Source organism: Lathamus discolor, chromosome 3 (assembly GCF_037157495.1).
Source record: "Lathamus discolor isolate bLatDis1 chromosome 3, bLatDis1.hap1, whole genome shotgun sequence".
NCBI lineage: Eukaryota > Metazoa > Chordata > Aves > Psittaciformes > Psittacidae > Lathamus > Lathamus discolor.
The window spans coordinates 38,156,144-38,183,287 of NC_088886.1; the positions used below are offsets into that span (position 1 = coordinate 38,156,144).

Below are 27,144 nucleotides of genomic sequence, written 5' to 3' on the forward strand. Positions count from 1 at the left end.
AAAATGCAGCACTCATCTTTGAAGGCACTTACGGTGTGGTGGCTACTGTGGAAACAAGACTGAAGAGAGAAAAAGAGGGAACAGAATCTCTGCCAAGAGGAAACACAAGTTATTTTCTAGGAGGAATTCTGTTTCACCTCTGTGTATATATAGACATACATAAACACACATATACATACATATAAGGCCTTTGTCTTTTTATTTCTGCATATAAATGCATGTATATACATATATACATACACATATGCCGGATGCAGGGCATATCTAACTGACATTCTCATTTATTGCTGCTGGAAAACTGTTTAGGAAACCCTCTGTTCAGAGCTGGAGGAAACAGCAGCAGAAGGCTGGGTGCTCTGGTGCCATCTCCACTCCTCAGCGCACAGAAATACAAGTGCAGCCCATTGTGGTCCAAACCTACAGAGGGGAAGATGTGCCATCAGTCAAGAGGAGATGGCCAAGACAGAGTTCAGAAGCAGCAAGTTCTTACATTGCAGAGGGAAAATATCTAGTGACCTACCTTCAAGCTAGACTTTCCCAGAAACAGATAATAAGCACTGGAAGATCTTCATATTGGCTTCATTTAGGGCAAAAGCTGCTGGTACCAAGGAAAGTATCTATCCTCCCAAGTAATGCTTCAGTGACAGGATCTGTCTCTTTTAGATGGGAAAACGGGAATGTGAGTGTTACAGCGATTAAACGTTGTGTCCCTGTCCTGTAGAAGACTTCTAGAGGCTGTAAAACTCTCAAATGCTGAACTGAAAATCCAGAAAGCGAATAAAATTAGGAAATACCCAAGTACACAAGCAGCAAAGAAACTACCATTTTGGTTTTAGAAAATTATGCAGTCTTAGACTGGTGAGTGTAACGCGCATTACACTCCGAGTGTTCAATGCGCAGTATCCAAAAAAGACTTTCAATCTCCCTCTTAATAAGAAATATTTCCTTCAAAGAGTCCCACTGAGACTAGAAACTCTTCACACACAAACCATGACATGATCAGAGTCCTCCAGAGTTACAAGGCGACACCAGCTAAACGAAAAGGAATAGCTCTGACAGAGCATAGCTAAATGCACTTTTAAAACACTTAGTCATCTACAACTATCAGAGTCTCTCAACAACACTTGGATTTGCTTTCAATTTCCTGACAACATGTGAATAAAACACAGTTATTGGGAGGGACTGTGTATGTTTTGGGCAGGGGACAGTTGTGTAAGAGTCTTGCTGAGTTTTGGGCAGCAGCTCAGGCTGCCTGTCCTTAGGTACATGCAGATGGACTATCCCACTGGACCATCTCAAAGTACCTTGTAAATGAGGTTGTTAAATGATGCTGCTAATGGAAACATCTTTTCATTCTTTCCTATTAGCTGATCTTTGCTATTTGGGACTTGTAACATAAATTAAGACTTCAAAAGCCATAGGCATGCTGCAGAGAGTGCCTGGGCTAACTTAAATGACACTGAATGGACATTTTTATTAGTTTTTCTGATGACATGTTTTTAATTTCAGGAAAAACCTTCCCATCCCCATGGAGCATCACGCTTGCCCTGTGACATGCTGCAGGGCGCTCACAGGAGTCTCTTGTTATTTCAGCTTCTGACTTGAAAGGGAAGGACAGCATCATTTCCCATCTTGGTGCGTCTCTGAATGCAACTAAATCATACCTGCACAAGGGAAGTCAGACAAATTATCACTCATCTTTGTTTTTCTATTGCCTTGTATGCTTTCTAAAAGTCTTTTACTCACAGCCCTTATGTTAGATCAGGTCTGTGTCCCTCTGGTCATAAGGAAAATCATTAAATCTTCCTGCCTGTCACACAGTCCATACCAGAGGGCTTTTACAACATTTGGACAGGTAGCATGAAACTGTTACTTTGCAAGTTTCTGAACTAGCATCCATTTTTCTTATTAAGGAGTCAACGATAAATTCTGTCTAACTGAAAATGAATGCTTAAACCTCATTAGCGTTATAAGCAACACTGAAGTCACTGGTAAAGGACAGAAATCCAATACTTCGAGATCACCTGAGTTTATGTAATGCTGGTTTCTGATATCTCTCCTCACATTAAGCAGGATTAGTTCCCAATGATTCACCAAAACCAGGGATTTTAAGGACCTGAAGGAGTAAAATGCCATAAGCATCCAGCAGTACACTAAAATCAACAGGACCAAAGTGCTTACTCAACATAAGCAAGTATGTCAGGGTCTAGTCCTTGATATAGCATATGCTACTTTTATGGGACAGTTCCACAGCTTGAAAATGTCAACAAGAGGTTTTATGCTCTTGCACATCTCTTCCAGAACCTTCTCTCCCTTATCTTTCTTGTAAGTTTTTTAACCTTCAGAACTACCCAATTCTACAATTTTGGTCCATTAAGTATTAGGGTATAAAGAATAATTTAGTAGTTTACATGTACGTATTTGATACAGTCTTCCATAAAATGATGCACCATGAATCCCACCTTGCTCCTCAGCCAAAGATCAAGCAGCCATAGCAACCCATACCAAATTCTCACATATGACTGGAGAGATGGTGGTCTTAGGACCAGCTAAACCTCTAAATGACTTTTTCTAGCTACAAAAGAGACAGAAATTTTTCCCTTTTTAATTACTTTTCCTGAAGGCTCTTTATAATTCCTCCCACTGTTTTAAGTCAAGCACTTGTGTCAAGTTCTTTCTATCTTCCTCCTCAATTATAGTGAGCAATTACCCCCTCCACCAGGCTTCTCAGCCATCTGATCATTCTTACCTCTTCTTTCTCCCCAGATCTAACCCTTTTGGCTTTTTGGAAGCATCTCCCAGGAATTCAGCAACAACATGTCACACCACCAGCTCCACAGACATTAACTTTCCTTCTCATTTGCCCTTCAATTAATTTTAGAGATGAGGTGCACCTATCATGACTTGGATCTCTTGCCTCTCAGGGGTCTTAAAGCCTCCGTCATCACAAATGTGGTTGCTCCGATATCTGTATTTATAATTTTCCCTCCCAGCTGAAAAGCATTCAATCTTTCTTCCCAAAGAGATTAGCACTGTGCTGCAAAGCTTTCATTCAGAGCACCCCCTGTAGAGCTGAGGCATTTTTAGCTGACTGCTTGACACGCAAAAAAACTATCCCTCCCCTTCCCCATGGCAGCTCAATAGCAGCTGACAAGGTGATGAAGCAGGAAGCTAAAAAGTGTGCATTTTTAATGCATATTAAAGCTTTCGGAGTCCTAGGGAGCCCCAAAAGAAAATATGTGCCCTTAATAGTGAAAGAGCAAATGAAGGAGACCATGTCCACACAGGGACAGACCTCCTGAAATCAATTCCAAAATACATACAGAGTTCTTCATAAGAGCATCCTGTTGACCAGCATTATAGCCTGTGTGACATTTATGGCTCCATTGCACTGAGACACGTCTTCAAATACGTCTTTTACTCTTGATGGCAGGCAAACTATGGTCTACCTCTCATCTCAGTGAGTACTGGGTTCATTGATGGGGCTGAGTGCACAGAGAATCATTGCCTGATTGGCACACTTGAGCCACATACTGTATCATTCCTTGCATGCCCACAAGCCTTTCTCACATGCATTGCTAAAGCCAATGCTTTGGATGAACCACCACCTTTTCAAGTGACTTCCCAGGATCCAAACACCCCAGCACAATCTATGATCATGCCTCTCACCAACCCAGGCAGCTGCATCTCTCCTCACTAACAGGATAAAGAAGAAACCAGTAACACATCTGCACAAAGCAGGCACCACCTTGAGAGAGCTGTTTCATGGCAGCAACTCCTGTCTTTAAAGAGAGGCCACAGTTAGCTGCCCTCCTCTAAAGCAAAGGGCATGATCTGCCTTATGGTGACAAAAAGCAAGTCTTTTGTGAATCATTAAAGCCAGGGTGAAAATTAAAGCCATTACTTCCAAGCTTCTACATTTCCACAAATTTCTATTTTTAAGACAGGACATGTAATGGGATTACTTTTTTCTTTTTAAATATAACTAATGACCCAATCTTTGTAATAAGAAATTTTGCAGTAGGTCAAAAATTAGTGAGAGAAATGGAATAATATTTATTCAAACATAGTACCATTCATCCATTATTTCTTGTTTCCAACTCCTAAATCACTAAGTACCTAATAAAATAGCATTCTGCCTCATTGCACGCATCAAGTTCATAACTTTCAATATCCACAAGACTCAGGTTTATTTCTGCTGGAAAAAATAGTTGCAGACATGTTAGCTTCTTCAGATTGTTATTATGCAGAAGAACAGTAACTAATTGGACTGTATTTAATACTCTTCGATTGAGATGACTGGAACAAGTATTACTTACAGGAAGAATCTGCAGTATCTAAAAAGATGATTTTTTAATTTAAATATTTAGTGAATGTGTATACAGAAAATTTGTATTCCACTGTGTTCTGTTCAGCCATTTACTCCCTTTTCTTTTTTTCCTCTGTTTTATCACTGAACTTGAACAATAGGAGAAAGGCAATGACACAGGATAGACCCCAGCAAGAGATCACTGCAAGGACTATAACGGATAGGTCTGTGAGCAGTCACTGTTTTCCATTCGCACTTGCTGATTAGCTACGACAGGCCAGAAAAACCCTGAGGTGTGACTTTGGTGTCTAACCCTACAATGCACAACCATTCTAAGCATTGCTCTACAAAGCTTTTCACACCAAGAACATTCTTGCTCCTGCAGGGACAAAATTCAAAAGCTGGCAGGTTTGACATTTAAAAGCAAACATTGCTGATCCCAAATACCCAAGTTCTGGCATTACGAACAGGAGAAAAAAAAAAAAAAACCCAACATATTCTTCATCAAACAATAACTCCTCATTCAAAAAAAATAATTCATGAACTTGTTTTAAGTATGAATGCCGGATCCAGCAATGCTAAAATTTATAGTCACAGTCGATACATCGGTTTCCGAATTGTAAGAATAATTTTGGCTAAATAAAATTTGCAAAGGCAATAAAATGCATGTTATTCAAATATAGACTAGTTAATAATTCTATGTCCTAGATCTCCTTAGAAGTATTCTGTTTGCTGTACTCATTTGTCAGTTGTTGGAGCTCTGTCTTCCTGCTCCAGCCTGAGCCCCCTTTCACAGCATCCAGCTCCAGAAAGGGCTGTCTGTGGCAGGGTATATTCCTACATACACCAGCAGTGGGAAAGAAAGAAAGAATTACAACAATTCTGCAATTCCTGCACTGGGTCCCAGGGGTATGAGGATGAACCAGAGCCATGGCAGGGGGCAGCACTGGGGATGCAGCCACTGCTCCCTCTTGGTCACTCACTAAAGGAGGAATTGCTGCAGTGATCTTCATCATTCCAGCTCTGTGCTGAAAATGGCGTTTATTTCTATTTTTTTTTTTAACCTATAGATTTCTTGGGTTTTTTTCATTTCTTTATTGAAAGCCACAAACTGGGCAGTCAGCTTATCCAAGTGTTCCACACTCAAAGAAAGGTTTTATTTCACACTGCACAGATGTACTCTGGTTAAGTCACTGCCAGCTTTTAATGATCATCTCTCTTAAGAGCTATTTAGCAAGGTAGAGGTGATGCCTTGTGCTGCAGCAGAAAGCAAACCAGATGCTGTGTTTGCCTTATTTTTCAATTACAGATTTCCAACCTTCAACTGTTACCTGTTGTTGCCCTTCTGAAACAGTCTGCAACAGTCCTGGAGGTACTCACAAAACCATTTATAAATAAATACCTGAGTGACCTCCACAGTTTGCATCTTAAACAAACTGAAATCCTGCTGCTGCTGCTCCATGGCCTAACCACCAGAGGAAAGACAGACCCCACAGAAGTAGCTAATAAACAAGGTCCTTGTGTGCTTACAAACACATAGATGGATAAAATGCAATACCCTATGGATAAACCTTAGATTTTCAGGGAAACCACAGGAGGAAAAATTAACTTTAACTAAAGCAAAATTATTTCTGCTGTAGTACCTCCTCTCGTAATCAGTCAACAGTACCACAACTTCATCCTGAATTAGGTCCTTTCCTTAAGCTACTCACCTACTGCAGGAACAAGGCTTCTGAACGGGAGATGAAGTTCAGATAAGGTTGTGTTTACAGTTTTCCTTGGCATGCAAATATGTTCTGTTTGTTAGAACCTCCTGCTGCCAAATTAATTTAATACTCACAAACCCTTGCAGGGAAATAACACAGCAAACAGGAATTTACAGAAGATGTAAAAGGCAACTATAATCAGAGATATCTCAGCGGTAACACCACATAATTTTTATGTCATCTTTCAACCACAGTTCCCTTAATGCATCCTTGAAAAATAAGGACCACATCAGTTAGAGCAGATTTAATAGCCAGGTAGATTTATACCGGAAAAAAGCCAGAGGCAACTTCACATGTGAAATAGCAGTGTTTGGATTATTTTAAATATTATTACCCAGCTCAGTTTTGGTTTTAAACTCTATTAACAACCCCAGGGGATTCTGCAGTATCACAGAAGACCCTTATAAGTAAAAAATACAGATATATGATATCAGTGCTACCAAAAGCACTTATTCAAATGCATTTATTAAAATAAATGTTAACATTTTCCATCTTGTGCATGCTTACTTAAGTTAATTGATAGCTCTTGGCTGCAGGCAGGAGACAGGGATGTAGCACCAGGCTGACAGGGGGTGGGTGGCATTGAGGCACAGAAAATACCAGCAGATTTGGGGAGAAGTGAATGTTATGTAGCTTCTTTCTTTATAGTACCAAGGAGTGGAAGTGGAGTGAATGGCGGAAGAAAGTCTGCCATTAAGCCCCCATTAAAACTGATGATCAGATTTACTTCTGCTGAGCATGCAGACCAAGCAAAAAAAGGTTTTTCCTATCATAAACATTTCTTATCACACAAAACAAGCGCTTGCTTCCCAGTGCATCAAAATGTCACTTTATTATGTTGTGGCTAATTAGGCCACACCAGTAGTTTGCAGTGAAACACACTGGTGTCCTTTGCAGTTAGCAACGCTGAGCACAAGGATAACTCACATGTGGCAAACTTAGAGCAGATTCAGAGGCAAGTGGGTGCCTGAAGAGAGCAGAAAACCACACATAACCTCAGAAATAAAGAGCAAGTAAATAAAAATCACTTTTCAAGTGCTATCTGGTCAGGAGGCGAGAACTCATGGGCTCCACAGCGATCCCCAACTCCAAAGTTTCAGTGGCTTCTAACAGAATTCACCTTGCATGTTTCATGTCCCCTCCCCTATCCATAACCAACAGGTTTGTCTTGTATTACAATCCTAGAAATTTCAAACTTGTTAGCACAACATTTTACAACATATGCAAAAAGAAGAAATTCGTCCCCAGAAAGGCATCACTCAGCTGCCTGTTGTTAGCATGTCTCCATTGCTAACAGCGATGGAGAAAATGGGGCAGTGGGTACAGGAGAATTGGGTTAGTACCATCCCTCCCATGTCGCAGGGACAAACTGCAAAAAGACCTCTACAGCCAACTGCAGAAAGGACCCAGCAACTCAGTAAACAGTCTCTGATACTGTTTGATGAGCTGCATGGATTGAGTGCAGAGGGAATCTTTAAGGAAAGATTTTCATACAAGTGGAAGATTTCAGTGTGTCACAATCTACTTACTTGCTTTGGGGCAACATGATGTTGCCTGTTAATTCAAAGGCACATTGCATTTGGATATTCTTTTCACAGAGATAAGAATTCAAGTCCCATTAAAAAAAAAAAAAAAGAAATCAGTTGCATAGAAAGACATGCATACACGTAGCAGTAGCCAAGGCAAAAAGTTTGCTTACAAACTCAATTCTCTTACCGGAACTTTCTGGACTGAGATTTTAATACTTTGACATTTGAGATGTGAAGCTTAAATGAGCAAAAAAAGACAATTAGTCACAACATCTGTTCCCTTTTTCATTACAGTCTTTCTAAAAGCACAGCTATGACAAGCCTACATCAACTTCCAGTCCTTGCGCAGGGGAACCACACGCACAATGTGCGTTAGCTGCTGCTAACAGATGTGGCAGAGCCTCTTGATACGAACAAATTAATGACTCTTCCACTGATGCTTTCTCATTAAGAATAGGTTATGCCCCAGGGCTTCCCAAACCCACAGTCAGTCCATCAGCTCTACAGCATGTTATTAACAGTTTGGAGGATGTGCAGTAGACTACGTCCACCTTCAAACCATCATAGCTGCAACAGGGGGAGGCAAGAAGAATTACTATTTTCCCACTGCTTTTGTGCTCATAGCAACACATAACATTGAATCCCGCTCTCTGAGGAGAGTAGGGAACAAGCAAGTCCAATAGCTCATTGACAGCTGAGCAACAGATTTATCCACAGCCTGCTGAAGATGCAATTATAGGACACTTGCCTCATGCATGGGTTCAAGTACCTACCACGCTGCAAATTTCCTGTATAACCCAAGAGCAATTAGTTAGCTGTGGTGTCCCAACTTGCCCTTCACCCTGAGAAGCAGGAAAGCATTTAATCATCTTTAATTTATCTTACATTACAATGATTCTCAGCTTGGGGTTGTATGCAGACCGGGTTGATCTGCAAGAGCAACAGAAAGAAAGGGTTAATTTTGGAGCAGGCTTTTGAAATACATTCTCCGGTTTTGGGAAGTATTACTGGAGATGCAGACTGAGTAGGGTTCGTTGCAGCCTCAGCAATAACGTAACAAGCCCACAGTTCTCTTGCAGATCTAAAGATCGTTTGGCACAGAAACGTATGAAAAATTTTGTTTACAATATTCATGAGTGGTTAAATGAATTAAATATTGGGGGAAGGGGGGAGAATAAATAAAAGAGAACACCAGGAACTGTAGGCAGCCCTATATTCCAGTGCAAGATCCAGGCCAAAACTGAGTATCTGCTCAGCTGGAAAACAGTCTGGCACCCAACAGGAACCTCAACAAAACCTCTTGCTAATCTCAGATACTGACTTCTGTTACAAAAGTCTCTCTCAAGACCATTGCTGTATAAACTTAACTTGTAACTCACCTGCTGAGTCAAAACATACCAGGAGTTCTGGAAAAAAAATAATTGCTGAGTCAAGAAAAGTCCTTCTTCATTATTTTCCTTGATGGGAATCCATTGAAGGGAACATGCATCTGTGTTTCCTGACCTCTGGAGACATACCAGGCTGTCACTGATAACCTAAGTGATCTAACAGACGTGAAGAGAAGCATTCCTTTGCACCTGTCTTTGCAGACCTCCAACTCCATAGGTCCATAGGACCCAGAAGTCTAGCACATCCATGATAAATACCAGTTTAATAAACGGTTTTCAGCCACTCTACAAGCATCTTTTCAAATCTGAAGTTTTCAAAAGCCTCAAGTACCTTCCTGTTGAAATAAAGTATGATGAAGACACTTCACCATTTAACTAATGATGTTTCCAGATGGAAAGTAAAATTAGTATGCATTCACTCTATGTCACTTAAGCCACTAATATGAACACAGTTGTATTGAATTTCACCACCCACATGGAAGGAAAGCAACTTTTTTATTCTCTCCTATCATTTGTAAAATTTATTTCAGAATCTTAGCTGTTTGGGGTATTTTCAGATTCAGTACATGACTTCTGTGATAGCGTGACAGCTGTCATTTGTACATTTGGGGTTTTTTTTAGTTGGGGTTGCTTTGGGGTTTTTTTGGAAGTCACAGATTTTTCTATCTTCTCCACACTATGCTTTGGTGAACACAACCGTTATAGGACCAATGTGCAAAGACATCCCAGGTCTTTTTATGTACTGCCTTCTCCATTTCACTTACAACAGGTTTATCTTGCTGAACAAAGTGAACTACAAGTACCTTGGGGCCATGAGAGACGGCAGAGGCAGCAACTTACCTTCAAACTGATGAGCTTCCCTTGGGATTTTGTAGGATAACAAATGAGATGTGGTCAGGAGCTCATTCCCACTTGGACAGAGATCAGTGTCCAACCCATTAGTGTCATTTCCACTTAAAGCAAATTATGGCAATATGCTTTTCCAAAAAAAAATCCCAACCAAATAAAAAGCATGTCTTCTGCAATATTTAAGTTGACAGCTACTCTTATTTATTTCTTCCTCCTGATTTATATCCCTTTAAATCAATGGCCTGAAATTACAGCCTCCCCACGGGCGTGCAGATCCTGTAAATTTCTGACTTTTAACACTACTTTATTTCAAGACTGGCAAACATAAAGCCTTGTCATGGAGGGTAATTAAGAAAGTTACGCTTGGTGTCACTGGATAGTGCAGAAAAGTGTTTTCCTGGTGTCTCAGCACATGTCTCTGTCAGGCACAGGTCTCCAAGGAACCTCTGGCTGGATTTGGGGTGTACATCTACGGCCATGTCAGAGATGAAGCTGAGATGGACCATAACCCCTCTTTTCCTATTGCCTGCAACTGCTCCTGCATGAAACCCCCTCATTTGGGGACCAGCCTGCGTGCACTATGCACAGACTCCTCCTTCCTCCCCACACTCTCCCTCTTCTCCCTTTCAATTAGGTCTGTTGTGGAATTTAATAGTACCATACAAATGTAATTCTGAAAAATCAACAGTATCTGTTAGGCTATTTAATTCTGATTACAACAGAGCCAAGGGCAGCACATGCACTGGATTTTTATTACATATAGAAAGACTTTGTATTCAGGTAAGGTGCCTTCTCCATGAATTATTACTCTGCAACTTCTTTCCTCATGAAAGTCTTGACCTCTAGAAGTCAAACCCTGGGCAGGAGAGCTTTAGTCTTTATTACTGTGCTCCTTGTAGGGGAATGAATTACCTTGTGATACCTGAAGCAAGTAGGCTGTTTTAAGGTTTCTCCTTAAATCTTCTTCATTTTCTGCAGTGTTAGAACAGACCATTGTAACTGTTCTATATATATTTTCTTCAGGAGTTTCACATCAGCTGTTGGAGATATGCTATGCAAAATAAGATTGAATTTACCAAGTGCTTTATAATATAGCGATCCATCTGCCTGACTCGTTACAACAACTCTCATGTGAGAGGACTGCCTCTACCACTGCCCTCAATGATGCTACAGCCTTTTGAAAGAGGAGATATGGACAGCCAGACACCTTACTGCCCAAGGAGCTAGTACATGGTGTCAGGGGAAAGATTTTCTGCTATGGGTTTGGGATTCTGGTTTGCTCTTTGGAAACTCATGTAGTAAATCTACTGCCTGATGCCATGCCCACATCAAGATGCAGAGGCAGGAGAAACTCTTTGAAAGCTGACAGTTGGAGCAAACCAAAGCCATTCCCATCACTAGGACTGCCCTTAAGACCTGGGATTGTTTTATTCCTTCTCTGTGATGCTGGAAGTTTTTGGCCACATGCTCACTGAGCAAAGGAGAGGTAAGAAGACATTAAAGCTCAGGACCCCAGTGCCCTTGTCCTGGGGATGCAGAGGGCTCTGACACTCACCCATAACTCCCAGCTGGGATTTTCTGGGGGATTTCTTGGGGTTTTTCTCTGCAGAAACAAGCATCAGCGGCCAGACGCAAAGCTTGGCCATCAGCTTGAACTTTGCCAAAACCTGGGAAAGCTCAGCTCACAGAGCAATTGGGGCTTTCTTCAAATGTCATTTTTAATATTTAATCACCCTGGATGGCCTCAATATTTACAGCATAAGCCATTTCATTGGGAAGTTAAATATATAGCGCAGACATTTAAGGAAACTGATTCAGAGCCACATAAATGTAATTGCACTTAACGTGACCTGGGAACGGAATCACATGCAGTAGGGTTTTTCATTTCTGCAGGATGTTTAAACCCCATTTTGAATACACTGTGCTAAGGGAATCTCTTTCAGTGTGTTGCGTGGACAGATTTCACTAATGCCGAGTTGTGCAAGCAACCCAAAAAAAAAAACCCCAAAGGAACTAACGAAAAGTAGGTACACTTTACTAAATACATACTTTACTATACTGCATATTATAGGCATATAGTAGAGCTTTTGTAAATTGACAGTGTTTGCTGAAGTGGTCTATTAAACATGCATTTCCTCAAAACCAGTCCATAATGGCAATAAAAAGAATAATAAGTAAAATAAAGGCAATAAGGAGGAGTAATATGTAATACTATTTTTGTAATGGCATAGATACATAAATTTCCCAATGCTAAGCACTTGCAAATTGAGTGTTTTTCTACTATTTATGCCAAACTATTTCAACCCAAAATGCAAACTCCTCACACAGATATTTGCTTTGACAGGCACTGCATCTCCCCTGTCTCCCCTCATTGTGGCATCCAGCCCTGCTCTAGCCCATCCCACGCTTGCACTCTTGACTTTGGTCACACCACCAAGAAAGCTGCTCCAGGAGAAGAAGAGGTTTTGCATCAAACACCATAAAGAAGCCTTACTGGTCTCCATGAAAGAGTTTTCCTTCATAAGGAGCAAGGAAACACACACTTTTGTCTTCAATTAATCAAGAACTGAAGCAAAACACCCATCTGTGCCAACGTACGGTCTGCAGATGGTTTTGTTAACGATTTTGGGCCCATGTCTTCCAATAGCATTTTTTACGTACAGAATAGGAAAAATTCAAACAAAAGGTGGCCCAGAGTGGCCCATTTTCTTTCCCTCTCTGAATTTCTACAAGTAATATCCCAGCTGATATCCTAGCCTCCCTTCCTCAAACATCTGGATTCTGTTTGCTCCCATAAATATCTCAAAAATGGCAGGCAAGCAGCTGGAAGAGGCCAGGTTTTGCCTTCTATTTTGCTGTAAGTGAAACCATAACTTACAGAAGTATTTAGGAGGGGAGCACAGATCTCAGCATGCAACCAGCCCTCTCCGTGTGCTTCGGGGTTACACATCATGATGAATAAAGACAAGAGCAAGGAGAGAAACAGGGGCCCTTTTTCCAGGCCTAATAAATGAAAGCAGAGGGGTATTTTTTTCTTCTAAGTTGACAACCCAATAACACAGCAACATGGTCTCAAATCATCACACAAAGAGGGATTTCTAACCCCTGCCAAAGCTCTGCTTTGTTTGTGGAGCTGTATGTACAGTACCTCTCAGCACACACCCCAGAGAGTAATTTTTTTTTCAGATCAGAAACCCAAATGCCATCACATTTTTGACCCACTATTCTGCCATACTTCAAGGAACATATTTAATGTATTCTCCATATCAAAGCAAAATAACTCAAGTCAAGCAGATGATTTCTATTTGCCGGGGGCTAGGGAAGCAATTAAGGTTGGCAGAGGAGCCTCCCACTGCGGCTCGGACATGCTGGGCTGGTTGCCCACACAGGAGGACTTCCCTGGAAAAACTACTGCAGAAGTATCCCCCCTCCCTTAGGAGACATAACTGCAGCCATAAGGGCTTCCAAAACCATCCTCAGTATTTCTGAGGAAGGCAGCAATACTGCACGGGGCTGGGAAACACACGTTATTGCATCCAAGAGAGGTTCAGACTAAAAAACAATGCACTCTGTATCCAGCCAAGGGACGTTGCTCTGAATGATTTACCATTACTGCGTTTTATTTAACAGGGATGTGGAAAACTGTCAAACGTTTTATCACCTATGACAGTTAGGGCATGATACATGCTGATATCAGCTGAAGATTATAAAGCAATAGTATAAAGTCTCATTGGAAAAAGAATGGAAGCTGGAAATCTTGGCTAGCAATCACTCCTACCTTTGTAAGGAGTTTCTGGACCAGTAGGGGTGAAATTGCATGCCAAAACCCACATACAATTTATCCCTTGTTTAAACACATACTGGCAACCCAATTACTATTTTCAGAATCACAGAGTTTAACTCATCAATGTATTATTGAGCAACAGCTCTCTCTCATTTCACATCACAGCAGAACATGCTTTAACAATCAGGGAAACCCACATCAAAGCCACACAGCTGGGAAATGGGGAAAGTCACACAGCACCTGTGTGCACCAGTTATCACATTACCGGGATCGGCTGACTTATCCCAGACCCTGCTCTTCCCAGGACAAGGATACTCTTGGTCACCATATGCAGCACTGGGTGCAAGGACATAGTTTATGCTGTTTATGCGTTTGAACCTGAAGGTAACAGAGATCAGCCATCACTGCCAATTGTCATATTCCCCCAAAATGCACAGATCTGCGGAGGAACTAAATTCCTTAGTTTTCTTGAAAGAAAGGGGTAAACCAAGTTTACCTTCAAAAACACTCATCTAAGCAGACAAATGCTTCTTTAACACAGAGATTAATTAATGTGGATGACACAGGACTCAAAGAACAAAGACCTTCTGCAGGAAGCAAACCCGCAGGGTGGCACAACACCATCCCAATACTCTACACAATACACTGAGATAACAACTTTATACTGAAATAACTTTACTGAAAAACCTGCAGAAAACAGAGTTTGTGTTGGTATTATTTGATCACCAGTTGTTTGAAGCAAGGACTATCTCTCATCTTGCTCATAGCTGTCAGCACAAGGGATCACAAGCAGAGTGGTGTAAAGAACAGTTACACGAAATGCTCCCACACTCCAGAAGCATCACGGGGTCTTGCACAGACCAGCTGTATACATATCCCCAGAAGAAAATGCAATCATCTTGAAGCCAAAGACACAACCTCCTCCAGCCACTGCAAGTGTTAAAGATGAGAGGTGGACAAAAGTAAGAAAAATATTAACCAGCCCTGATATTTCAGCATAGGATAAAAATATAAGGCACGCTATTTTCCCTGCAATGTTACTATGGTGATTTCACTAAGGACAAAATAGTGCAATGTTTAGTAGAGTCACGGTTATGAACCAAAGCTCACAAGCAAGATACTAACCTGCCCATTAAACAATACCAGGGTTTGTGAATAATAACCAAAAGGCAATTACACAACAGATAGACTATCAGAATTCACCCTGCTAAGCATGAAGGTCAAACGAATTACATTATCTAGGGATCCGCTTGCTGAAAACCTGCAACTTAGTATGCAAAAATCATTACTTCTAGTGGTATTAATAATGAAAAGGATTTCCAGCACTACTTCATTTACTTAGACCAACATGAAATGATGAAATGCTTGGCATAAATATTGCACTAAATCACATGCAAATTGCCTGTATGCAGTAGATAGAACCATATGAAACTACTGCATGGTAGAAAATACATATATATACTTTAAGTATACTTTCCACAATTTATAAAGATGTGGTGAATTTCGCTAACTGTTTAGAGCTCCACATCACTGAGAATTTATAACCCAAGTGTACACATTTTGCCACTTATTGCTATCTTGCAAATCACTCTTTCAACTAAAAAGTTTTGTAATGGTTTCCTGTTTGGGCTGTTTATTTTTGCACTAGAATCTTCTTACTTGCTTTTTGCCAAAGGGTAAATACCTCTATAAAACTCTAATACAAGCTTGCAGGTGTCACAAATTCATTTCTCACCAGCAGCAATGCACTTGCACAAAGACAGGGCTGAAGCCCGGGCTTGCGTGCTGGGCCATTCAAAATCCTTCATGTGTATTTAAAAATATAAAGAAAGGAAAAAGAAAAGCTCCTAAGGATCTGATAGCACGAATGCTCATTTTGCTGAGCTGGGATGATGTGCTTCTTATTCTTGAACCTGCACCTCTGGTTTATAAACTACTCTTTTCTGACCTTACAAATTCAGTTAGCTTCTCATGTACCACTGGAAACTGAGAAATGTAAACCATTGTAAACAAATAGAAGATTGTCATGGGGGAAGCAAGGAGTGGTCTGTATTTGGTCACAAAATAGCCTGGGATGGGGAGAGAAGAGAAAAATGCTGCTGACTTTTTCTAAGCAAAACCCATACAATTTGTATATGATCAACTGAAGAGAATCATCCTAAGCTAGAGGACCACTCCTTGGTAAAAGGGGAAATCACACTGGGTGTTACTAAAGGAGCCCAGACAAAGAGAAAACACGTGACATTTTGTTGGAATTGCAGCCTGCAATACAAGCAATAAGCTGTTATTTTCTTGTCTAACAGAAGTAACTGCTCTGATACCATAAGGAATTTATTTCCCCAAACCTCTGCTCTCTCCTGTCTTCTCACCTGATTATTTTTTCCTGGGAGATGCCAGTTGACACTGCCCAGGCTCAGAGTAAGGAGCTTCCTCATCCTGGGGAGACAACACTGAGCTGTGGGATGAATTCTTTCACAGCAAAAATAAACGTAACTTCATTACTTGAGTGACAGAAACCTACTCATTGTTTACACCAGGACTGCTATTAAGGCAATTATTTGGGATCAACGCAACATGGCAGCAGGCAAAGGAACAGGTTCTCCATAGAGGTCAAACTCATAACACTTTGTTCCCTTTACAGCAAAGACCAAAGCACAGTCTCTTCAAAGTAATTGGTAATGGATCTGCATAAAAATGCTTTTAAAAGAAGTTCCCAGCTAGATGATATGGCTGCCACTTAAATTCTTCCCAGTGCCATACCACAGAGGTTACACACAGCTTTCAGGATGATGTCCTGTAAATGCCAGGTTCACCTGCTGCGGGCTATGCTCAACAGCGTTCTCCTGGGAAATAGCCCATAAGCTCAGCCCACTGCACTGCAGCAAGCACACCTCAGTCGCAGCAGGCTGACTCAAGCAGAGGCCAAAGCCGGTGGGCAGTGATTGCTCACACCATCACACATCAGGGTGAAAACATGCCCAGGAGGGATTTTTTCCCCATGACATCGAGCCATATCCTTGCACTGTAAAAAAATGGCTGGTATTCTCGATGATAACTTGGAGGACAAGAATACATATATATATATATATATTAATTTTTTTATGAGAACTATCAGATTTAAGGTATTTAAAAAAAATCCTATATGAAATCAAGCTACACTATGATTATGTTTTAAATTCAGTGTGTTCTGTATGTGCTTTAGTTGGTTTGCCTTATGTCCCCAAGCGGTGCAGATGCTATGACATCCACATGAGCTGCTGCAACTTGGTCCTTGCTCCAGCACTCCCCATCTTAAAAAAGCCTTGATGACGTACATTTAATGATTTAAGACACAATTAAGCATCCTCTAAAAACACTGGTAAACCTCCAAGCTTCCAGTCTCACAAAACCCCTTTTGGTGTATTCCACACACTTCCTTGTTTTTGTATCACTGGCAATCATCAGTGGTGGCTTTTGGGAACACACAGTTGCACTGAAGATGCCACAGAGGCATGAGGGCTAGCACCATTACTGCCTTTAGTGCCACAGGCACTTAAAAATATGCACAAAACATTGCAATCAGAGCAATGGAAATGAACCAACTGGAAACCAGCAACCAGCTGGCAATTCCACTCCCATGGGTGTTCTGGATTTTAAAGTATACCTGGGTTTGCCAAGGAAACACCACAATGATGTCAGATATTGATTAACTGTCCCAGGAGGATGTCCTGTAAGCTGTCACCTGCTCCTCTCCCGGATCCCCATCTCTCCACTTCACAGGGCAGGGGCTGGGAAACCTTCCCCTGGGGAGGAGATCTGCAGAGACAGCATCCAGTGGTCTAGGGCCAGAGCTCAGCAAACCTTTGCCTGTGCCTGGATTCCACAGATGCTAATACTGTTTTCCTCCATCCCCACAAATGCAATATCTGCTGGCTGGGGAAACACATTAAATGAAATGGAAAATACTCAGGTTGAGCAAAAAATGTGTACCTGTCACTGCTACAATTTGTCCTTAGGGTGACAAATGGTAAACGACACCATTGCATGCTCTAAGCAGAAGGCAAGCTGGTCCATATATCATCTGCTCCTTTTGTCATCTTTTCATGCAGTGCTTTTATTTAGCAAGCCCATTTGTGTGACCATAAAGGCATTTCCAAGGGTCTTCACAACCCTCACAATAGACACTAGCCCAAAGAATCTGTAATCTCAGTAAGACCTGCCAGGAAATTCAGAAGAATTTCCGTAAGTAGAAACACACAAACCCTTCAAAATCACACAAATATTAAAGCAATCACTATATTTTCAAGTTCTTAAAAATACCTGCTATTCTTAAGTCTAATTCATGGTCTGCTGACACGAGGGTGGTTCTCACTTCATGCTGAAGTTAGCGTTTAAAGATATTTTTCCTCATGTAAAGGGTCTCTGAAAACTTTTGTTAAGTATTCAAAAAAGATGCATGCATGAATCCAGTTCACAAACTGGAGCAAATATTGCTCTATTTGTCCATTCACCTCTAGCGTTCAAGGCGGCATGGAAAGCTGATTGTTAATGCTTCTTAAACTTTGCTTCCAGTAGGGAAGATATTTCTTTGGTATTCAAGGTGTAGGTGAAAGCAATACAGACATCTGCTAACTCCTGGTTTCTGGGGAAATAGGAACTGCTTACATTTGGGGGCTGATGGGCTTTTTAATTAGTTCGTAACACTTCTTACATGCACTAGATGATGAAGATCTTTCCACATACCAAAAAGAGTGACAACACAGGCAGAGGAAAAGCATAAAGATTTCTGTGCAGTTCCCAGCCAACTTACTTTTTATCTCATACAAGAACACACGCGCGCCTTGCACACATACACAGTGTCACTGCATCTCCCTGCAGCACAGGACAGCCGCTTAATTTTGGGTATCAGACCAAACCAGCAGCATTCTGGACTCACGGGTCACAGAAAAATCTGCAGGTGAACAAACCCCAAGGAGACAAGTGACATATCCCCCCGGCGCTCTCCTTCCATTCCTTTCTCACACACCCTCCTGGCTGCCCTTTACTTACACACATAAGTCTGTGGGCAGCTGCTCAATACACACCTGAAACAAGCCCCCGGGGCCAGCTCAGGAAGACATAAGGATGCATTTCTTCTTTCCTCCTCGCCTTCCCCCTTATCTTTAAACCCCAAGGATACCAGCAGCCTCCAAACACTTTAAAGTACAGTATCTGCTGATCTCACGTATTGCTTCCATGTTAAAAGATCAAGGCAGCTTTAAAACGGAGGCCAAAGCCTGCAGCAGATACCATCGTAAGCTTTTTCTAGGCTACAGTTTATTTATGATATGTCTTACAATGTCCCTGTCATGTTTTACAGCTGGTGACCTTCATTTACTTCTGCCAGGTTTCACGATTTAAACCAAAATGCAAAACACCATCCCTGCAACCCTGGGAGCAAGCTGATATGCAAACCTATTTTTTCCCAGCAATTTCCTGCAGAAGCATCACTTCTGCCATACCAAGCCCCATGACACAGCCAGCATCCCCCCTAGCTCCCCGCCTTGGCCCCAGTGTGACAGTGCAACTCCAAACACCCCAATTACCCTTCCCAGCTCATTTCACATTCTGTCACACAGCCTATGTTCACTGAAAACAAGATCCCCATGCCCACTTGCACATGCAATGCGTACGGGCAACATATATTTGCCAAAGCCGTCCACAGAAAAAGGCAGCAAAGGATATTTTCATTTAATAGCTCCCAGTGCAGTCTGCTGCTAAGCAAAGCATTCTGATGAAGAAAGACGTGGCCTTAGGAGAACGGCAATAATGGGAGAGAATGAAGAATATCATCCAAACACAACAGCAATGCAGAGAGGTGAGAGGATGAAGGATAGAGCTCCCCTACAGCAGATGGTGCAGATGTTCGCTCTCATCCATCTTCCATACGCTCCCACTCAAAACCAAGCAAGTCTTCAGTTTTGCTTTGGTTGAAATCCCCACTCCCTGCAAACATAAGGCACAGCGCAACAGGCACCAGAGCATCGCACTGCCTCCTGGTATGGTGTCTTGCCCTACCCAATATGTCACCATGGCCCGAGGAGTCATTTTGCCAGGAGAGAAAGTTTTTCTCCAGCATTTATCCCTTCAGAAGTTGGGAGGCGAGACTCCTAGTTCTCAGCTTCACAGATTTGCACCCTGGCAGGGTGGAGGATGTGCCGTGGCATGGAGGTATGCTGGCTGCCAGCATCAGCCACCACTCTGATGGCCAAGCATCACCTGTGGTTTCCTTCTTCCTCACAGGGACAACAGATAATTCCTGAAACACCCAATAGTAAGCTAGACACCCAGCCCCGCCAGGAAACAAGGGATACAAAATTGAATCTAAACCACAACAGCACAGACCCCATTTTAGAGCCTGCTTCTCATCACCAGACAGAGTCAAGCAGCAGTGTAATCTGACTTTATTGATGATGAGAATATTCATCTAGGCTCTGTCCAATTTGGTATACTTAATACCTTGTACCTTCTCCACATGGATCGATTTTTGCATTGAGTTTATGAGGAGTAATTAATATTCATTCAGAATTAAGCAAAGTCAGATTCCCAATGCATGAAGATGTTTATTATTTATTCATATTTAAGGCTTGTTAGATTAATCTATTTTAAATTACCACATGCTGCCAGGCACAATTACTATAATTTATTAGGATAATTTTGGTGGTTTATTTCCCCCTGATGCAACCTTGCAGAAGGTGTATGCTGCTTTTCAAATGCTCCTATAAAGCAGCTCATGCTGCTGCTAATAGAGCAGCAGAGCAGTGACAAGCGCCCCCTTGTCCAAAGGGGCCAAACTCCAGATTAAGTGCGCAGTCCACACTAGTTCATTTTTTAAGCAGGTATACAAATCCTTGCTTCATATTTGATGTGGGAGGATGCACTCCTTTGTGGCAAGATACTGGAAAAATCTATGGTGACTTACTCCTAAAACGTTACATGGTGAATTCCAATAGCTGGCTCAGACACCTTAATGTTAACATCCCAGCTAAACAGTGCAAAAGGAACACCTTCCTGCGTCTGTTTCTTGACTGTAAATGGCTGCTTCTGGGACTTTTCAGGAGTGGTGCTTACAGTGAAATAAAGTCTTCGGCTCCATGCTGTGTAAAGATTTCAACTCATTTTTTAAAAAAACCCTACATATTTGCTTAAAAGCTGCCGTTACCATTATTGCATTTAATTGATACCCTCAGGGGCCTAAAACGAGACAGGCTTCTATGAAATTTAATTATTTTCCACCAGGGCTTGCGAGGTAAAGGTGCAATTACAGCAGCAAGGGCTGCTACTTGCACCAAGGGAGGGCCAGCTTCCCTGACAGCCCCATGCCGGTGCCCACTCACTGAGCACAGATCTCTGCCTTATTAAGAGGCTTTGCCTCTGCTGCAGTAGTCACAGATTGTCTTTGCTCATTTTAGCTTTTAAAAATAATTTAAAACAAACCAATTTGACTCAACAACAGACAAAGTCACTCTGCGTATGAACCTGTTGTAATTACAGCAAGCAGTACTTCACTCAGTTACATCTTTCCTGTGATGCTAAAGTGAGTACACATCAAGCAAGGTGCAGAATTAGCATTCCCCCAAGAACAAGCTGGGCTTTGGGCAAGTCCTTCCACATCAGTATAATGAAGGAAATAACACCTCCATGACTGGCTGCAAATCAATCAGTTGATTCTTGCATATCACTCGGAATTATATTTTCTCTCCTTTGAAAAAGCCCCTCATTTACCCTGATGTCCAGGGAAGGGCATCCAGTATGCCGATGCAGAAGAAATTGAAGAGAGCCTGCTTTGAAACTGCCCCCAGCTGAGCGGCTGCAATACCTACAGCACACCTAATGATTTCTCCCCCAAAAATGACTGTACAGTGCAAACTCTTGAACTGAACTGATTAATCAGAATCTCCTGAGATGAAATGCAGCCACAAAAAAAAAAAAACAAAAAAAAACAAAACCCAAAAACCAAAAAACCCCCTAAAACAAACAAACAAAAAAAAAAAACTAACCCCCAAACCCGACTTTTTAAACACAGAAACAAAAGGGACCTCCTTTGAGTAAAACAAATGATTTTCTAACAAAGAATGTCCTGGGGACGGGAAGAAAATGTCATGCTTTTGATGATACAGTCCTGTGCTTGAGGCTAATGCTTTCACAGTTAAGATTTTACCCCAATTATAAATCTCCCATAGCAAGTAACAAAATATAGTTTAGTCCTCTTTAAATTAGCTATTATTTGGCCACCAGTTTTCAGATATAGAGCTTAAGAGCAATCTAACAAAATTATTTCAGTATTCCTTTCAAACTTCTATTATTTTAATGATAATTAGGGCATGCCTTATCAGTTATAAGGAAATATTACGGTGTTTACATTTACTGCTTTTTAAGAAATCCTCATTTCCTCTAATTTGATGAACAGTGAGGGGAAAATACTGGTGTCACCCATGCCCAACAGGGAAAAATATGACCACCAGACTTTAATCCAGCCAATACAACAGTAACACTGTAGTCTCTCCATGATACTTAATTTCCATGAATTAGCTAGGTTATGGTTCCCCTTTGCAGTACGGAGGGTAAGCAATATGAGGGAGCATCTGCATTTGCTGCACATTGAGGTCCCTTGAAATGACCAAAAAATCAGAAGAAGCAAAAATTACACCAGTGCAGAGCCAGACGATGGCATCCCTCTCACTCCTTCAGCCCTCAGACTTTGCTTGGGAATCAAAATCTCTGCTTTTAACTCTTGTTTTTTCCCTCTGGGATGTTTGACCAAGCAAATAACAAACATAGACAATATTTTTGACACCCGGTAAGTTGTTATTTTAAACAGAGTTTCAATAAACTACAAAAGTTGATGCTGTTAGAAGCTTGAAAATATATGTTCTCATTAAAAAACGCTGGCACTTAGAAAGACCTCTGGTGGCCAATCACAGCTTGGGGAGTGCTGTAATTTATAACTTTGATCCCCACAGCTAAAGCATTTAATCTGATAATAAACATCAATCACTGATTTTTATTGCACCATTTTGCAGCCTGAGCAGAAAACCTTGCTCTCATGGACAAATTAGGCACCCCAAAGTGACTCTTGCAAATAAATACTGACTCTAATATTCAGCAGTATAATTCCAGGGGATCAATTTTTTATTTAAGAGCTACTGGAGCTAGGAAAAAGTTTGCAATTACAAAAATATCTACAAAGGCAACTCAGTGCAGTGTAACAGCATCTGGCGAGCTGGAGCCTGCTTCTCTAGCAGCTCAGTCACATGTACCTTGATGTCTGTTACAGTTGTCATCAGAAAGTCAAGTGTGTCCAGATATTCTGCGTGACAGTCTGTAACTCACCATAAAAAATTATGGAAGATCCCATCGTGTTCCCATGCAGCCTCTCTCGTTGGTTCAAGGTTCTAATCCACCACCTACCACTCCATAGCAGGGGAAATGGAATGGTCACATGTCATCATGCAAGTAGACAACTGCTAGAAAAAAAATAAATCAGAGACCATTAATATATAATGACTCTAAACTACCATTAATTCAGATACTCCTTCCAATCCAGAGAGCTATTTAAGTAGGAACTGAAATAATGATTTCCCTTTGGACACTTTGAACATCATCATCGCTTAATGCTGGATTTTAGCACTCTGTGGAACAAGGCAGCCCATCAGTATGCTTTCTGAAATGTTCTCCTGTAAACTAATATTTTCCACTAAAGATACATTATAGTTAAATTATTTATGAAAGTTCCAGTGCAAGTAAAAACGGAAGATTAAGAACATAAAGACAGTCCCAGTTGTCTTCACGAATATCTGCAAGAATCAAGCTAGCAGGCAGCAGCAAGAACATTGAGATCTCCTGGTTACACTTTTTTTAACAGGATTATCTGGGTTTCTGCTTCAGAGAAGGCAAGCTAAATCTAAACTTTTCTGTTCAAGAATTCACTTAATAGACTAATGATCTTTAGGGGAAAAAAGGGGTCATTTTTGTCTTTTCTCCCCAGAAAGAAAACACAAGAACAAGAATAAAGCAATGACTATTTGTCTTGAGAAAAGTATCAGGAAGGGCTGAAACAGGCTTTTATGTCAGGTTTTTAAACCAACATTCACACAATAGCTGACCAAATGTAAACTATTCCCCATATCAACCCAACGTTGGGATCTCACAAGATCCAGCAGCAGCTGAGCCAACCCAGGTTTCCAGCCACCAGCCACACACTAAAGCTTGGCTATCACAATATGTGGACAGAAAACTCATGCTCAGGGCAAAACTCAATCAGTATATATTGATCTTTCTTAATTATCTCCCCAGAGCGTACTCAACTACAATGAGCTTTGCTTACATGAAAAATGTATCACCTTTGTTCCAAGCAAGGGAAATATATGAAGGCACTTAAATTCATGCCTTTTAGTCTTGCATCTCCATGAATACATTTTAGTTACCGATTACAAGTACCGAAGCTACTCAGAGTGAACTTTCCAGTTGTCTCTGGTAAACTCTCCAGTGTGTATATAAAATAGCTTTAACAGAGACACACATCAGCAATTTTGTAAGTGTTGCATTAAATCCAGACGGTGTTTTTCATCTCAACACAGAAAAATGCATATTAATCCACCAGCACAGCAATGCATTGAGAATTTTAAACATTTCTGTCAGTACCGGTAAAGCCATAATATATTCTTTGCTAGATGAGATACTGAATCATTTTGGTTCATTTGGAGGCCATTTGCTAACTTTATTAGGCAATATTCAGATGATGGATATCAAAAGGATATTCACTGTAGAAACAGGCTTTGTTTCTGAAGACAGTAATTAGGTTAACCTCATGAATAAACCCTTTATATCAGCAGCCTGTACAAAGTAAAAGTAAAAAAATGCAGGACAAAATGAGGAGGAACAAAACAAATTCATGCAAAAGAAAAGACTTACATCTATGCATAGCGCTCTCCATCTGACACTTCCCAAACAATTCATCTGTGAATAGAAGTGTCATAGTACCTGATGTGCCAAAACCTATAGGTGTAGTGCTACAGAAGTGACCATAATGCCATTATGACCATATACCATAACACATATATGCAATTATTAATGCATCATTCAGTGGTTAAGGCAGTTTCACCTCCTGATAGAAGCATTACTCCTGACCGTCCCCACTCCCCCAGGCATCCAGCAATGCCCCAGGCCTGCTAGTAGGGCTTCCTATGCAGCCAGGGACTTTGAAGTCCTCTGCTTAGCCCTACTCTTGATACCGACCCTTTTGTGCAGTGGTCTGAACCCAACCTAAAGCCAACAGAGACATGAGTTGTGGGGACTGAGATGGAGTTACCTAGCAGTGATTTGCAGCGATGATAATCGGGTGGAGCTTTTACTGACTGCTCCTGAAGCTGCAGGTGCTCAGCACATCTGCACCCAGGCAAGTTGAGATATTCAACATTGCCAGCAGCAACAGGAGGCTGCAAGCAAAACTGCAGGCAGCGCCTTGTCTCTTAGCTGTAACACCAAGCAGTGAGCCACAATCACTTCAAATGTTAAACAGATGCAGAATAAGTTACTAGAAAGATGTTAAGGGTAAAAAGAGTGCAAAAGGAGACCTAAGCTAAACTTTGGCATAATTTAAACAGACTAAGCATAAGCTAAGAAACAATATACACAATAGTAGAAAAGCCTTCATTTAACCCAATCTCTCTCTGCCATTATGGTTCACAGGTTACAGCAGGACCACACCACACACCAGTGTGCAGCAGCCACCCTTGGGCGGTATCACCACTATTTGCACAGCCAAGCTTTCATACTTACCTTGAGTGAATGCAAAAGCACCAGTCAGCTGAATGCTGCAAAGTGGTTTTAGTGGAAAAGAAACTTTTCAAGGTTTTTTTTCTGCCCTTTTTGTTTGTTTGTTTTTTTGCATTGGTTGTTTGATTTTTTAAAACAAAACAAATAAAGCAAATACAGAAGAATTTGGAAGACGTGAATCTACATCAGAAGTAGGCTAGAAGATTCTTCCAGGGGAACAACAGGAGTGTGGACAGAGAGAGGTAGACCTACTATGAACCTATGGTTTCCACTGACTTCAGGTGGTTACAGCCAACAGCAGCTAAGCTGGTCCTGAAGGTCATGTTGCTTCACTTGAACATCTGGAGATTTGACCTGGAAAATTCAGAACAGAAGGTAAAGAACAGAGGCAGTAAAGAAAAAGGGTGAATCCCATTTGCACTAGACTGTTCAGGCAATGAACAGCTATCCTTTCATCCCAAAATACCTAGTAGTTCCACCCCCTCTAGCAAGGTTAGCTCCAAAACACAAAATAAAAAATTAGATACCTCAAAGCAAAATTCAAATGAGGTGATTCGACATCTTGGCACAGGCTGAGGGCAATAGCACATTGCCAACAGACTTGAAAGCCGTTAGTTTAACATAGTGCAATGTGCATAATGCATGGTATAAAAGTGTGATTAGCATAAAAAACTAAGGACCAACCTGCTGGGCAGTGTGGATGCAAGTTTAGGATACCTCTAAACAGAGGGCAAAGGTATGAGCGGCAGTGCTGCACTATCTGGCGCTGGATATGCTTCACACATATTCACACATAAAGCACCACAGGATATGCTTCTCCTGTTCAGTCTCCTATTGCCCTGAAAGTCCCAAAACAATTTCGGGAAACAGACTGCCCCGGGACAGGTCACCTCTGCTGTGACTCACTCATTTTAAGAGCCATTACAAAGGGTCTTAAGAAAGAGGTTATTTGATCTTAGGCTTTCCCCTTCTGCAGAACAAAACATTATATTTCAGCACTAACAATGAGATATTTTTCCTCGAGTCAGCTTTAAAATAATGTTGACATTATAGTCAATACATTATATATCGCTATATTTATGTCAGAAACTATTGGCATAAAAATAAATCAATCTAAATGCATAGTTCTTGTATTTAAATGAAGCCTGGCAATGCCATAGCTTTCCTTCAATTTTCACTCAGCTTCTCATATGTGTATCAATCATTTCTGACAGTTTTCATACACTGAGATATCACCTCTAGTCTCACTAAAAACTATTTTAAGTGAATTTTACATAAAAAGACTGGAAAAATCTGCTTTGGGGAGCTCTTCTTATAAACAATATAGTTTCTGATAGCCTAAGCATCACCAAGTGAAGTTTTACTTTCTGCTACCTATTCAATGTAGGTCTGAAATGCAGGACAGTAAACGAGGGTCACCCCGAGTCAGCCTGCTCACATTGAAGCAATAGCAAAGCCAAACAGGATGGTTTTCAGCTTGGGTTAGTGGGTTGATTTACCCAGAAATACTGACTGTAAGAGACCACCCAACAGCCACACAAAGCCATCCAGAATGGAAGAGGCCAGTGGGGAACATCGTGAAGACATTTTAAAAGACAGTTTCCCAATAGACTTCACCTTGACCATCAGATTTAAGTTGACTTGTTCCCACTGCAGTGCTATAAAATATACCCCAAAATGTATGCATCTAAAAACATAAAATAATATGAATAATAGTAATGAA

The 27,144-nt window shown here is 41.1% G+C and overlaps 1 long non-coding RNA gene across 1 annotated transcript; it reads right to left on the bottom strand.

Annotated features, from left to right (window-relative positions):
* Positions 1-263: 263 nt before the first annotated feature.
* Positions 264-23,880, bottom strand: LOC136010936 (uncharacterized). Its single transcript, XR_010611086.1, has 3 exons — positions 22,977-23,880; positions 521-656; positions 264-417 (listed from the first exon to the last, which is right to left on the bottom strand). It is a non-coding gene; the product is annotated as an uncharacterized LOC136010936 (long non-coding RNA).
* Between the last annotated feature and the right edge of the window lie 3,264 nt (positions 23,881-27,144).